Raw genomic sequence first — 15,196 nt, 5'->3', positions numbered from 1 at the left:
AAGGTATCATTGACATGTAACATTATATTAGTTGGATATTACACATTAGCAAACTTTTTCTTTCAGGGGCTACCTGATAAATATTTTCGGTTGTGTGGGCCACGAGGTTGCTGCCCCCAGTGCTCAACTCTGTAGTGGTTCCTAGAAATAGGTAAACCAGTGCATGGGCCTGTTTCCATTGGCCTTGTTTATGGAGCAGGCTGTTGCGTGCAGAGCCCTGCCAGAGGACACGGCCCCGCAGGGATTTCCAGCCTCAGAGGTGCTTTGATCCTGGTTTGGGGGATCTGCATCAATTCTTGATCATCTCTGGAGTCCATTTGTTTTTCTGGAGGGTTTACCATGTCCCAGATACTTAGATGGAAAGTCCTGGCTTCTGCCTTCAGGGAGCTACAGTTGCTGGACAAGACAAAGACAGAGACAGTTAGCAATGGCAGGATAAAGGTAAGCATTGACTTCTGTGGAGGGAAAAGGGGAATCAAAGCAAATGCTGGTGAGAAAAGAGGCTTTACAGAAGAGATGGCTTGAATTTTCACACTTAGGCTCTGCCTTGGTCCAAGGTCCCAGGGTCAGCTCTGGCCTGAAGGAACTTTTCTCAGAAGTTCTGGCCTCTGGCTCCTGGGCTCCAGCCTCCATCCCAGGACGTAGCCCTATTGTGTGTGGGCTGTCTCAGGCCCAGGCTGTACTCCTACAGTGCGCGTAGATCATTGAACTGTGCTCTCAGGTTCCCTCCTTACTCCTGGCATCATACATTTTAATGTAATCCCAGTTTCCTCACCACTTTGCTCGCTCTGATAATGCATTCTACTGGGTCTGGCGCTCCATGGTTCCAAGGATAATTTTGGGACTTAGTATCCACATGCCAATGCCAGCCTTCCTTGTGCCAGGTTGCCCGGGTCTAAATTGTTGCTCTTCCCTGACAGACCTCCTTCCAGGTGCGGGCTTTCTGGATGTGACTGATTCAACAGAGTACGCTCTTGTCTCCCTCCAGCCCATTTCTGCACTGGCCCTTCCTCATTTTGCCTGTCACACTCTCTTAATTTGCCTATTTTTTCTTTATCCGGCTAGTCCTTTTTTAAGAACGGTTCTACACGCCCACTGCAAGCATGGTTTCATGGCTGTTGCTTCTCTAGAACTTTCCGTGGAAAGTAATTTCCTTCTAGAAGCAGTGGCACTAGAATAGACCTAAATCCAAGTTTATAAGCTTGAGAAATAATGATTCTTTTGGGATTATGTCTGTACTTTCTACGGTTGGTTTTTAATGCTTAATACTCTTATAACTCAAGAGTGGGCAGTCGCTCTCTCCTACGTTATGTCCCTTGGTGTCTTTATGAAACCTGTAACACCACACACGGCATGGCCTCAATAGCTTTCGGTTGAAGCACATCCAGGGAGCAGGCCCCTTGCTCACTCTCTTGGCCTGGAAGCTGTCATGGTGCACTGGCGTGATAAGCCTGGGGTATTTTTGCTAATGAAATTCAGAGATTTCCTGAGCTGAGTGAAACATGGCTTTGGTGCTGGGTAAAGCATCCTTCCTGACCAAAGTGTCAGTTAATTTCCAAAAAGATTAAACAACCCCTACATACACAAATGTTCGAAATTCACAGTCCATCTGGGGTTCCTGCATCCTCACATGAGAGACCCCAGATGGATTGTAAATTCATCCCTGTGGGTGATAGAGTGCAATCACTCGTCGGTCCTCCTGCTTTTCCCTGTGGCACCTGAGACTGTGGCCATGATGAGGTTAATTTATGTGGCTTGATACACTTTATCATCTGTCACTTGTACAGCTCTTGCTGTGCCATCTGGTGTCTCAGAGGCGGTTTCAGGAAGCAGCATGCATAACAAGGTATCTGCATTTGTGAATTCTTTCAAGCATTTATAGGTAATAGCTAAAAGATATTTTGAGAAGCCATCCCCTGTCTCTGTGGCAGAGCAACACTAACATGGATAATCTAACATGAGGTTCAAATAAAGCCTGCTATATTTTGCAGGAAAATACATTTGAATTAATCTGCAATCACCAATATTGATGGAACCTATTTATTTCGAGACCCTGAATATCTCTATCAGGTTGAGAATATCTCACCGGGCTCTTGTGCAAATGAGAAAAAGGCAGAGGCAATGGCTGACTCTCAAACATGATGGATGATGAGACAAAATAGCACACACTAGCACAAACAACATTGTGTAACTGAAAGATCCTGCTGCAAAACACCTAAGTGCCCCGTTATAATAATTTCATATCTATGTCTTATTTCTAGCAGTGTGGGGATCTCAAGAGGGCACAACAAAACGTTAAATAGGTAAAACCTCCAGAAACAGACAGAAAATACACTAAGAGAAGGTAGAAGGGGTGAAACAATGGCCATCTTGTTGGTCAGGTTAGAGTGCGGTCTGTGTGCCACACACTGCAAGGTGCCATGGGGTGGGGAATGGTGAATGTTAGGGCTCTTACTCTTTAGACATTATACTGTGTTTTGGGAGAGTAAGATAATTTATATAAACAAATACACACACACATATATATATGTAAATATTCAACAAATATTCAAGTGGAAAAGAGTGGAATGTCAGGGGAGCATTGTAGAGCATGACAGTGTTCTTGAAAGTAGTGAGTATTGAGCTAAGTTCAGAAAGAGTGAACAATGGCTCTTAGGGGAGAAGCTGGAAAGTGTGCAGGACAATGCAAAAGTCAGGAGGCAGAGCCGAACCTCTAGATCCACGGTTTGTCTGGCTACTATTGGCTTGAGCAAGTATGGAGTCCACGGTTTGAAAAGAATCGCAAAACAGGAGGGGGACGTACATTTTCAATGATAGGCCACGTGTTAAGACACAAAACAAGTCTCATTAAATTTAAGAGGATTGAAATCATATTAAACAACTTCTCTGACCATAACATTACGAAACTAGAAATCAATCATAAAAAACACACAAAGACATGGAGGCTAAATAACATGTCAATAAATAGTGAATGGGTTAACAAGCAAATCAAGGAAGGAATCAAAAGATACCTTGAAACAAATCAAAATGAGAACACAACTCAAAATCTGTGGGATTTTGAGGAGTCCTAAGAAGGAAATTTATAACATTACCAGCCTATCTCAAGAAAGAAGACTCTCACATAAATAACTTGACTTTACACTTAAAGGAACTTGTACAGGAACAACAAACAAAACCTAAAGTGAGTTGAAGGAAGGAAATAATAAAGATCACAGCAGAAATAAACAAAATAGAGTCCAAAGAGTGATATAAAATATCAATGAAACCGAGAGCTGATTCTTCGAAAAGATAAACAAGATTGATAAACCTTTAACCAGACTCATCAAGAAAAAAAGAGAGCCCTGGCTAGGTGGCTCAGTTGGTTGGAGTATTGTCCTCTACACTAAAAAAGGATGCAGGGTTGATGCCCGGTGGGGGCACACACCTAGGTTGTGGGTTTGAACCCTGGTCAAGGTGTAATCAGGAGGGAACTGTAATCAGTTCCCTCATTAATCAGGAGGGAACTGATTAATGTTTATCTCATCAATGTTTCTCTCTGTCTCTCTCTCTCCTTCTACCCCTTCCTTTCTCTCTAAGATCAACAAGTATACCCTGGAGTGAGAATTTAAAAAAAGAGCCCTGGTTGGTGTAGCTCAATGGATTGAGTGTGGGTCTACAAACCAAAGGGTCACTGGTTCGATTCCCAGTCAGGGCACATGCCTGGGTTGCAGGCCAGGTACCCAGTAGGGGGCATGTGAAAGGCAACCACACATTGATATTCTTCTCCCTCTCTTTCTCATTCCCTTCCCCTCTCTCTAAAAATAAATAACTAAAGTCATTAAAAAAGAGAGAGAGAGGACCCAAATAAATAAAATCAGAAATGAAAGAGAAGTAACAACTGACTCCAAAAAATACAAAGAAAATATTACATACAACTATATACAACAACAAATTGGACAATCTGGACAAAATGGATAAACTCCTAGAAATGTACAATCTCCCACAAACTGCAACTAAATTAGGAAGAATCAGAAAGTCTGGACAGACAAATTACAACTAGTGAAATTGAAGCAGTAATCAAAAAACTCTGAACAAAACAAAGTCTTGGACCAGATGGCTTCACAAGTGAATTTTACCAAACTTTCAAAGGAGAACTAACACCTGTCGTTCTAAAACTATTCCAAAAAACTCAAGAAAAGAGCTTACTCTCAAGTTCATTTTATGGGGCCAGCATTATTCTAATTCTAAAACCAGAGAAAGACACTACAAAGAAAGAAAATTAGAGGCCAATATCCTTAATGAACAGAGTTGCTAAAATCCTAAACAAAATATTAGCAAACAAAATCTAGCAATATATTAAAAAGATCATACACCATGATCAAGTGGTTTTATTCCAGGGATGCAAGGTTGGTACAATATTGGCAAATTAGTAAATGTGATTCACCACATAAAAAATACAGGACAAAAACCATGTGATCCTATCAGTAGATGCTGAAAAAACATTTGATAAAATCCAGCACCCATTTATGATAAAAACTCTCAGCAAAGTGGGAACAGAGGGAACATACCTCAATACAGCAGAGGCCATATATGACCAGCCCACAGTCAACAGGAATTTTCCTTAAGATCAAGTACAAGACCAGAATGTCCACTTCAATTACTCTTATTCAACATAGTACTGTAAATCTTAGCCACAGCAGTTTAACAAGAAGAAAAAATAAAAGGCATCCAAATTAAAAGGAAGAAGTAAAAGTATTATTTACAGATGATATAATACTGTATATAGAGAAACCTAAAGATTCCACACAAAAAAAAAACCCTACTAGAACTGATAAATGAGTTCTGTAAAGCAGCAGAATACAAAATATTCAGAAGTCAGTTGCATTTTTCATTCCTTACCTGGGGACATTTTTCATTGCTTTTATAGAGAGGAAGAAAGAGAAATACATAGAGATGGACATAGAGATAGAGATAGCTATAGATAGGAAGAGTGAGAGAGAGAGAGAGAAAGAAACATCCAAGTGAGAGCAAAACATTAATTGGTTGCCTTCTCAGATGTGCCCCCATAGGGGATTGAACTTGCAACCTGGGTCTATGCCCTGACCAGGAATCAAACTCACAACGTTTTGGTCTAGGGAACAATGTTCCAATAATCTGAGCTACACTGGCCAGGGCCAATTGCAGTTTTATACACCAGTTATAAACTATCAGAAAGGGAAACTCAGAAAACAATCCATTCACAATTACTTCAAAGAGAATAAAATACCTAGCAATAAATCTAACCAAGGATGTAAAAGACATACTTATAGAATTAGGGAGATATAAATAGGTAGAAGTATGTACCATGTTTATGAATAGGAAGAATTAACATCATTAAAATGTCCGTAGTACCCCAAATAATCTATAGATTCAACACAACTCCTATCAAGATACCAATGCTGTATTTCACAAAATTAGAACAAATATTCCAAATATTTATATGGAACTACAAAAGACTTCAACTAGCAATAAAATTCTTGAGAAAGAATAATAAATTTAGAGGAATCATGCTACCAGATATCAAACTGTACTACAAATCCACAATAATCAAAACAGCATGGTGCCAGCATAAAAACAGACATACAGATTAATAGAACAGAATAGAGAGTCCAGAAATAAACCCAAATTTTTATAGTCAATATTTGGCAAGGAAGCAAAAACATATGATGCAATAAAGATGGTCTCTTCAATAAATGGTGTTGGGAAAATTTGACAAATATTTGCAAAAAAATGAAACTAGACTAGCTTCTTACACCATACACAAGAATAAACTTGAAATAGTTTAATGACTTACATGTTAGACTTGAATCCATATAAATCACAGAAGAAAACATAGGTAGTAAAATCTCAGACTCTCTCATAACAATATTTTTGCCAATATAGCTCCTCAAGCAAGGGAAACCAAGGGGAAAAAATCAACAAACTACACTGAACTTTTGCACAGCACAATAAATTATTAACAAAATGAAAAGGGAACCCACTGAGTGGGAAACCATATTTTCCAATACATCTGATAAAAGGTTAATTTTCAAAACATATAAAGAACCTATACAACTCAACACCAGGATGATAAACAACCCACTTAAAATGGGCAAAGGACCTGAACAGACATTTCTCCAAAGAAGACACACAAATGGCCAATAGACATGAAAAAATACTCAGCATCAGCAATTATCAGAGAGATGAAAATTAAAACCACAATGAAATATCAACTCACACCTGTGTGAATGGCTATCTGCAATAAATCAACAAAAAGCAAGTGTTGGTGAGGGTGTGGAGAAAAAGGAATCCTCGTGCACTGTTAGAGAGAGTGTAGACTGGTGCAGCCACGGTAGAAAGCAGTATGAAGGTAACTCAAAATATTGAAAATGGAACTGCCTTATGACTCAGCAATCCCACTTCTGGGAATTTGTCCAAAGAAATCTGAAACACTAATTCAAAAGAATCCATGCACCCCTATGTTCATTGCAACATTATTTACAATAGTCAAAATTTGGAAGTGGCCCAAGAGTCCATCAATAGATGAGTGCGTAAAAAAGCTGTGGTACATTTACACAACAGAATACTACTTGGCTATAAAAAAGAAGAAAATCTTATGCTCTGTGACATTATGGGTGGAACTAGAGAGCATTATGCTAAGAGAAATAAGCCAGTCAGAGAAAGTACTATGTGATTTCAGTCATACATGGATTCTAATGGACAAATGAATTAACAAGCAATATAATGTCATATTCATAGAGAAGAGGCTGATAGTTATTGTGAAGGGAGGGTTGGGTGAGGGGTTTTGAGGAACTGAGCAAAAAAGAAAAAAAACTCATGGACAAGGATAGCAGTGTGGTGATTTCCTAGAAGAGGAGAGGTAGGGGGAGGAGGAAGAAGACAAAGAGGAGATAAATGGTGGTGGATGGAGACTTGACTTGGGGTGGTGAACACACAATATATCGTACAGTTGATGTGTGTAGAGTTGTGCACCTGAAACCTGTACAATTTTGTTCATTAGTGTTGTCCCAATAAATTTTGAAGGAAAATACCAGGAGGTGGCCTATTAGTGCAGGTTGTAAAATATATTAGGCTGAGATTTTGAAACTTAATTTAATCAGTATCACATATCCATGATATGTTTTCAAGAAGATGCTGAATTAAAGTGGAATTTGAAGGGAAAAATGTTCCTAGCAGCCATATGTGTTGGTACTAACCACATGGATGGGAGAATAACAAAAACCCAATTACTGCCCTTCCCAATGGCCGCAGCTAAACTGCAGTTAGTATGTTCAAGCGGCACCGGTTCATGGACCATCACTGCTCGAAGAGCAATTTTTCAGCCCCACAGTGAAGTGAGTTTACAAATACTGTGAAGCCTTATCATTCCCTCCCCAGTCTATTTCTTCCAACCTCTCATTATTTCTCTCTGTGTCAGAGGACTAAGAAAACACAAGGTGACCGATTTCTCAAGGAGCTAAAGAATGTCCGAAGTTTTGTATCATAAAGACAAGAATAAATTACTGAGTGTAATTGAAAAGTCAGTTGATTAAAAAGCACCCACTAAAGGCTATTCTGTGTAAGGCTATCTCTTGGCACTTTCTGATGATAAATTTCTGGAAGGAAAACCTAAATTTCGTGTTTGAGTGATGTCTCTCCTTGTGGAAGGCCAGCTGAGCCAGCACTATGTTTCTGACAGCGGCAATATGAAGACTGTTGTCAGAGGGAAAGATTTGCTCTGTGCATTGATCCCTAAAAGGTTGGAGAAGTGGCCTGGCCAGGTTCACGTCCCATTTTAATGCACACTGCAATTATGCCCCAGCTCTGCTGGATCAAAAACCTGTTGTGGTCATTGAGATCTCTGGTGCCTAGTCAGCTGAGAGCTGGCAGAGAGGAGGGGCTCAACAGTAGTTTGTGACATGAACTGTAAGTTTGCACTGTAGGACTTCCTGGGGGAAAACCATTTTTTTCTCTTAAGCTGTCCTTATTCAGACCTCTGGGCATGCAGCCTGGTAACCCTGGAGTGATTTGGGGGGCAATTGTCTCTACCATCCGATGGCTCCCTGCTGTGGCTTCTGCTGATTAGGCATGGCACTTTTTTCCTTTTGTTTTGTAGCTCAGGGTGGAGTAACTCACCACTTTCTTTGGTAACCTTAGCCATTTATTACTTTGTACAGGGGAGGCACGTTTTTCTGTAAACGGTAAGAGATTAAACAATTTAATCTTTGCGGCCCATCTGGTTTCTCGAAACACTCCAACTCTGCTGCCGTAGTGTGACTGCAGCATGGGCGACAGAAACAAGGGCGTGGCTGTTTCAGTGCGACCTTATTTATGAAACAGGAAGTGACTGTATTTGCCTTCAGGCTGTAGTTTACTCTCCTTATTTGGTCTCTATGGTAGATGTTCTTAATTCATTGTTTCGAGTGTGCTGATGTTTCTACTTTCCAACATTTAGTCAATATCTACTCTTTTTTTGTGTGTGTACCAACAATCACTTTTGCATTGATTTTTGTGCGGCCTGTTACTTCTGCACTCACGATCAAATAGATGGACTGGACTCTGTCAAACTCTGTTCTCTACCCACCCTAGGCACTCAGTGTTTTTAGCTCACAACCTACTCTGTCTTGTGAAAGTCAGTTTCTACAATAGTAGGTGATTCTGGCACATAACAATAAAGCAAAACACAATAAAGGTTGGCCACTTCCCTTTTTAAAGCTGTCACTGATCTTGTGAATTGTTTGCACAGAATATTATCTCGAATTTCCATACAGTCAGTAATTAAGCTTCACTTGGCTCTTCTTATGCTGTGGAGCCTCTAAATATTCATTTCCTTATATTTTTGACCTTCTTTGGAGCTCTAAGGGCTTTAACTGGCAATTCACCTTCTCTCAGTTACCTTTGCCTGACCCAGGCCTTATGTTTTGCATTTTCTGAGAAGGGAAAATCAGGTAGAGTCAGTGGTCACTAAACCATGTTCCACAAGGTATGAGGTTTCCTTGAATCATCTACAGGGGGTTCTCTGAATGCTAATTTATTTATGGAAAAGGCACTCCTTTCCTTACCATCAGGGTATGTGGGGGGGCGGGGGCAATGGGAAGGTCATGACTTGAAAGACAGTGTAAGGGATTCCACCAGATTGCATTAGTCCTGAGATACTCAGTGATGGCAAGGGTCAGCTCAGGAATCTTGTGTGTGCAAGCTTTCCTTTGGTCCTGTTGTACTACTCTCACCTGTAAATATAGAGTTGTTGCAGAAACCGAAATACACTTTGCCACAGACTCCTTTTTAAATATTATGTTACCATGTAGTTGACTGTGTTTGCCCTCTTTATTCTCCCCAACCCTTCTCCCCTTTGGTAAGCTCCATTGTGTTGTCTGTAGTCATGGGACTGTTTATTTGTCATGAGGTTTTCTTTTCTTTCTTTTTTTGTTCTATTAAAATTTTTATCTGTATTACTTCTTTCTGTTTTTCTCAGGCAATTATGATTGGTCCACCTGCCCCAGAAATAAGAGATCTAGTTTAACACTGCCCAACTAGTATGTTAAAAGAAAGCTTGTTAAAATACAAAATACTGTTCTCAAAACAATGACAGTTTTACTGCTTCAGATATAAAACAGGTTAATTAAAGGATAAAGAAACAAAATGTGAGGGGAAATGATAATCTCTCCTTCACAATGGGAAACAAAATTAAGCTTTTGCTTTTTATTGCACAGATTCTCCATAAATGGTTGCCTTGGCCAAAACAAATAAACTGAAGAAAAAATCCACTGTGAACACAGGACTGAAAGTATCAGAGCTCCCTGGTCAGTGAGCTAAGTGAACTCTGAACAAAGGAGTTAGCTTTGTGTGTTTTGATCCCTAACTCAGTAACGTGCATTTCCTGGTTTCCACCTTTAAAATCCCTGCAGTTTTCTCATTTGAAGCTCATATACAAGCAATGGAACTTGCATACATTTGCTGCTGAAGGAATCAATAATTCTAGGACCTACAATAGATCTTTCCAAATTTGGCCATGTTGTCTTCCAAAGCTGGCAAGTTCTGCCAGTCCTAAGAAACCGGTCTTAGATACTAGATTTAGAGATGGCTGAGGGCATTTCCCATTTCATTAACATTTAAAACACATTAAGGCCTAGTAATAAATTTACCATAGTCATTGATTTCTGTTTCCAGCTGAGGAGGGAGGAGAAGTCTAAGAGAGGCTTCCTGCTCTTGAAGAGTGATAAGGTAAGAGAAGGGTCTTACAAATCCCAGATCTCAAAATAAGAACATTACACTGAGAAAATAATTTGCTGAAAAAAAAAAAGGACCACAGCTGACGGAGATGTTATGATGTTGTGAAAAATTTAGAGCTGACTTTTGGGAGTGGGAAGGGAGGAATGTGGTAATCACCCTGCTATTTCTCTTGGCCTTTGAGAGGTTGTCCAAATAAACAGCAAGGTCTCTACACAGGGTCTGTCGGCAGTTTGGGCACTGTGCAGACCACATGGAAAGGGAGTCGGTAGTATACAGAAGTGAATCACTTTTCTTTTCCTGTAATTCTTTCAAAGATGGAAAGACAGGAGCAAAATTGTATTCTTAAATCAGAGAACAAATATAAAAGCTAACAGTAGAAATAAAGGCAGACGACATAGAAACAAAGATTAGGGCTTAAATTTAGTTTGACCTCCTTTTTTTAGCTATAGGCTTCCAGTTTTTAAATGTCAAGGGGTAAAGGGGCAGGACACATACATTTAGTTGGTAGAGGAGAAAAGACTCTTGTACTTTGTATTAACATTAAAACCACAACATCAACTCGACAAGGATCACGTACTCTGTCTCTGAGGCGGAGGCAGGCTCTGTGTGCAAGGCCTCAGTGTTTGGGGGCTCTGTGTTCTCGGAGTTGTATGGGGCTGGGGGGGAGGAGGCTCTTTTCACAGCACCTACTATGAAGCATGATTAGAAATGACAGGCAACGAAATTCAGATGACCTGAATTACAAGGTCTGACCTGATTTGACTAAGCCTATATCCCATATGCTCAGTAATGATATGTGTATTTCATGGAAGAACATGCTTAGATAATTAATGAAAACTTACCCAACCATACATTTGCAAAGGAAATACTTTTATTACATACTTTCTATAGTACTATGCTTCTTTCTGATCTCCTGCAATTGACAATAGCTATCAGAAATAAAGGCAAATATTTTATATTCATTTAATGAAAACTCTCAATGAGTTTGATTCCATGTTTTCATTTTATAGACTAAGTTATGTAACATACCCAAGAGCCTGCACAGTTAATGAGGAAGGTGAAATTGGAACCCAGCTCTGCCTAACTTGACAGCCCTCTCTTCTGAAATGCCATCCACTCTTTTTCTTCCACCGTATTCAGAGTTATGTTGAAGTTTCCATATTGCAAGTGAACAAAAGACTGGCTCTGTACCTGTTTCTTGAGAAGTACCCCTCTACCCTCAGTGTGCTATTAAAAGGGAGCCCCAACCAGCGGAGTGTAAGAAAGAGCCCTGCTCTCTAATCCCCCTTCCTTCCACAAAAGAGGTGATTTTTATTTCTACTTCTGCAACGTGGAGAAGTAAGTTTAGCTAAACGGCAATTGAGTTCTTGGTGGAGTCGGGGAAGATGGTGAAAAAGAATGGAGGTAGATGCTTCAGGGCTCTAGACCATGTTATCAATTTAGCACATGATGTTGCAGTTACAGTTACCATAAAACAAACAAACAAACAAACAAACAACAAACGCGGGGGGGTTTTGACTCTGAGCACTCAAGAGCTTGTTGTCACAGATAAAATATATTCTGACATATGAGAAGAGCTGTGTTTCCTTCCCCTTGTCCACTTCTCACCTTTTCCCCTTTCTTCTCGATACTGTGTGTGGGGAGGAACGTCGGGTGTGGGCACCGTTGCAGGGCTCTCAAGGCAGAGAGAGCGACTTCGGCCCTTGGCCTCCCACTGCTGACTGTGCTGGGCACGCCCTCCTGAGCCCAGGGCCTGCTGCAGTGAGAAGGCTCCCTGAATTAGTTTCGCCAGAGCTCCCAGCCACTTCCCAGACCAAATGTGCAATGACAGACTTGGGAAAGAAGAAAGGAATTCAATACACCATGAGTGGTTATACAGTTGAAAACTTTCAAAAAGATAAACTGGGAAGAGAAGACAAAGGAATAGAAAGGGGTCTGTTTCTATAGGGAGACAGTGAATGGGTCACTAGCTCAGGAACAGCGATAATTCTGGACAGAAACTACCCAATGTATGATATATCACTGTCAGAAATAAAAATTGCCTTTCAATTTGTCATTCTACCTCCTTATTCTATCCTATCAGCTAAACTCACAGTCTCCTTTTGTACTCTTTCCACTTCCATGCTTTATAAAAACCATAGTGGGTAAGCATTTTCCTCTATGCTGAACCCCAGCAAGTTGAGAATATACATGGCAGTTGGCATAGAAAAACACACAATTCCATAATGCTAGTGACATCTGCGAATCTCAGCATCTTTGCGGTGACATTGAGCTACCCAAGGACCTATCTTTGTTCATCCAGCTGTTGATTCCTTGCCAGAAGGACATTCTACCACATTTATACCACTGATGGCCTGTTTGTGTGCAGGGATTTTTAATCCACCGATTTTTTTAAAAACTACCTAATAGCTCTGTTGATAACTATATATAATTTCATACTTCTTGCCTCTTAGCAACATAGCTCACATCTTTAAAATATACTAAAATTAGAAAATATTTTTAATATTTCTCCAGTATTTTTCAATATTTCTAGTTTACCAATAATAATTTTATAAATTGATAAAAATTATACATGAATAACTTTCAAGATCTGAACACATTGACCAATATATATACTCACTTAATAAACTGTTTACTAAGTAACTGTTGAAACAAGTTCACACTTTCTCAAACAAGATTATACTTTATCAGGACACTGTAACCATTAAACATTATGAAATATCCATTCCTGTTTCTGTTTGATGGATATTACTTCTGTCTTAAGTAATATTCTATATTACCAGATGGAAGTAACCCATGTTTTACACACAAATCACACAGGACTCCAACTTCTCTTAGTAAAATACTTGGGGAATAAAGAGTAGTAATAGAAAATGCACTGATTCTACGCTGTAACTGTGAAAAACAAAGAGAATATTTTGAATGCAAACATATTTTCTTTCAGCTGTGGTAAAGAATGTCACAGTTGGACTGAAGTCTTGTTAGCTATTGTGTCAACAGAAATAATGTTTCTATCAGAATGTTTCATTTTTTTAAAGCATGCATTTTAACTGTAAGTGTTGGCAGACCCATACCTCAAATTGGGCAATAAATTAGTTTTCATACTTGAAGAATTATAGGATTCCTTAGAAGCAGAATTTATTTTCTCTGATTTTTAAATCAAGTAAGATATTTCCATGAGTTCATTCAGTGGTTTAAGTTGTTTAGCTAATATTCCTATTTTTCAATTAACCAGAATAAAAACACTTAGACACGTATCTGGCTCAAAATAATGATGGACAACTTAATAGGTGAGAAGTAAACTATGTGAGAAAAAGTGGGAAATAAAAATTATTGATTTTGCCACCAGTTTCATATGAGGTGATTAGATTAAACGTTGACCTAAAGTGCAAAAAGTAGAACCATGAACTTACTTCTTTAAATTTTGGAAGAAGGTATTTAAAGAAGACAAAGCTTTATTTGTTTTCTGAGTATCATATGCTGTTCTATGTGATGAGTATGTTTTGTCTCTTAATAAAGTTAAGTCAAGTATTATGTGATTGAGCTACATAGTATCACCGAACACATACATACATACTGACTACAATAACTAATGTTTGGTGATAAGGTGAATGCAAGCACCTATCCCAGTGAATGCTCTATGTAACCTCTTGCTAAAGTCTCTCTTTGCTATATTCATTTTGTGTGAAATTTATCATTATTTCAAGTTTATTTGTTTCAAGTTCTGGGTTGGGTTTTTTTTTAATTGTGACTGAAAACATGCCAATTTTGATTCTTTTTAAAGGATAAGCCTTTACACAAAAGAATTGAAAATGTTCAAAATACTTTTGAACCTAAAATGATTGTTTATGTTCCAGATCCGGTGCTGTGTGGGCAAGTAGACAGGAATTCCTGGAGCACACAGGTATAGTTTTCTTCTACTGCTCCCAAGTTATCAGCAGAAAACAGCTGGGGGGTTATTTTCCTAAGCCTTTTTTCTGAGCTGGAAAAGGTTTTATAGAGTGTTTAACTAGAACTCAATCAATTGATCCAGAAATTAGTAGCTGTAGTGTTTTCATTGCTTCTTTAAATTCCTTCCCTTGGTTCTGTTAACCACAGAGTGGCAACCACCTGCCCCCCATTCTAGTGACGAGGAGGTAAGGACAGCACATTGTGTATTACTCACCATCGACTTCTTCAGGCTGTTTGATTTGTGGTTCTCCCTCTCTCTCTCTCCCCACCCCCGCCCCACTCCTTCCTGAAAATGGTAAATCGTGAAGAATATAGACTTTGGTGCTGAAAGATCTGATTTCAATAGAAAGTCCACAGAGTTACTGTAATTGCTCTTAAAATTATATATGCTGATGTTTTGAGTTGTTGATTCTATGACTTCTTCGCCCACATGAAATATATGGTTTCTTTATTTAGGAACATAAACTATGGGTTAGAACTTCTTTATTTCGCAGCTAAAGGTGTTTTATAGATTACTCTGAAATGAAAATGATACCTGGGTGTGGGCCAAGGGCTCTGAGTTTTCATCTCACAATAAATGGCATTATATATGACCTTAAAGAAGGATTGAGTTTATGCTTACCTGTCTGTAGGAGTAGGGATAATACAGATGCCTAATGATTATAAAAAAGTTTGATGCCTCATATGAAAGAAGATAACTACATGCTTTAGAAATACTTAAATGAATATAATTTCATTACTCTTCATTATTTCTTTGTGAAGCAAATAAGTGTCAGGTATTACAACACTATCTTGCAGACAAATATAACAAAACATAGACTTTGGAAATTAATAAGGAGTCCAAACTTAAACCTAGGTTTACTGACTTTTAATTGCATTTAATTAGCTTTTTTCCCCATGGTTTTGGGTATTCTTTATTTTGTGCTTCACAGGAAAATAATGAGAAGTATTATTATTTGCAAAAATAAGGTGTGTTGATTGCACTTAGGTCAAAACCCTCCGATCAAATCTGTCT

The 15,196-nt window shown here is 39.0% G+C and overlaps 1 long non-coding RNA gene across 2 annotated transcripts in view; it reads left to right on the top strand.

Annotated features, from left to right (window-relative positions):
- Positions 1 to 247: 247 nt before the first annotated feature.
- LOC118982349 (uncharacterized) overlaps positions 248 to 15,196 on the top strand; it is a 45,767-nt gene continuing 30,818 nt past the window's right edge. The window contains exons 1-2 of one of the 2 annotated variants that reach the window (XR_005065518.1): positions 248 to 441; positions 14,088 to 14,134. This is a non-coding gene — a long non-coding RNA (uncharacterized LOC118982349). Of the gene's footprint in view, positions 442 to 10,134; positions 10,222 to 14,087; positions 14,135 to 15,196 lie in introns of those variants that run through there. The other variant, XR_005065519.1, reaches the window with a different exon arrangement.

This window comes from Sturnira hondurensis, unplaced genomic scaffold, assembly GCF_014824575.4.
Source record: "Sturnira hondurensis isolate 20B ecotype Veracruz unplaced genomic scaffold, ASM1482457v3 Scaffold0025370, whole genome shotgun sequence".
Taxonomy (NCBI): Eukaryota; Metazoa; Chordata; class Mammalia; order Chiroptera; family Phyllostomidae; genus Sturnira; species Sturnira hondurensis.
This window is presented reverse-complemented; position numbering and strand designations above follow the sequence as displayed.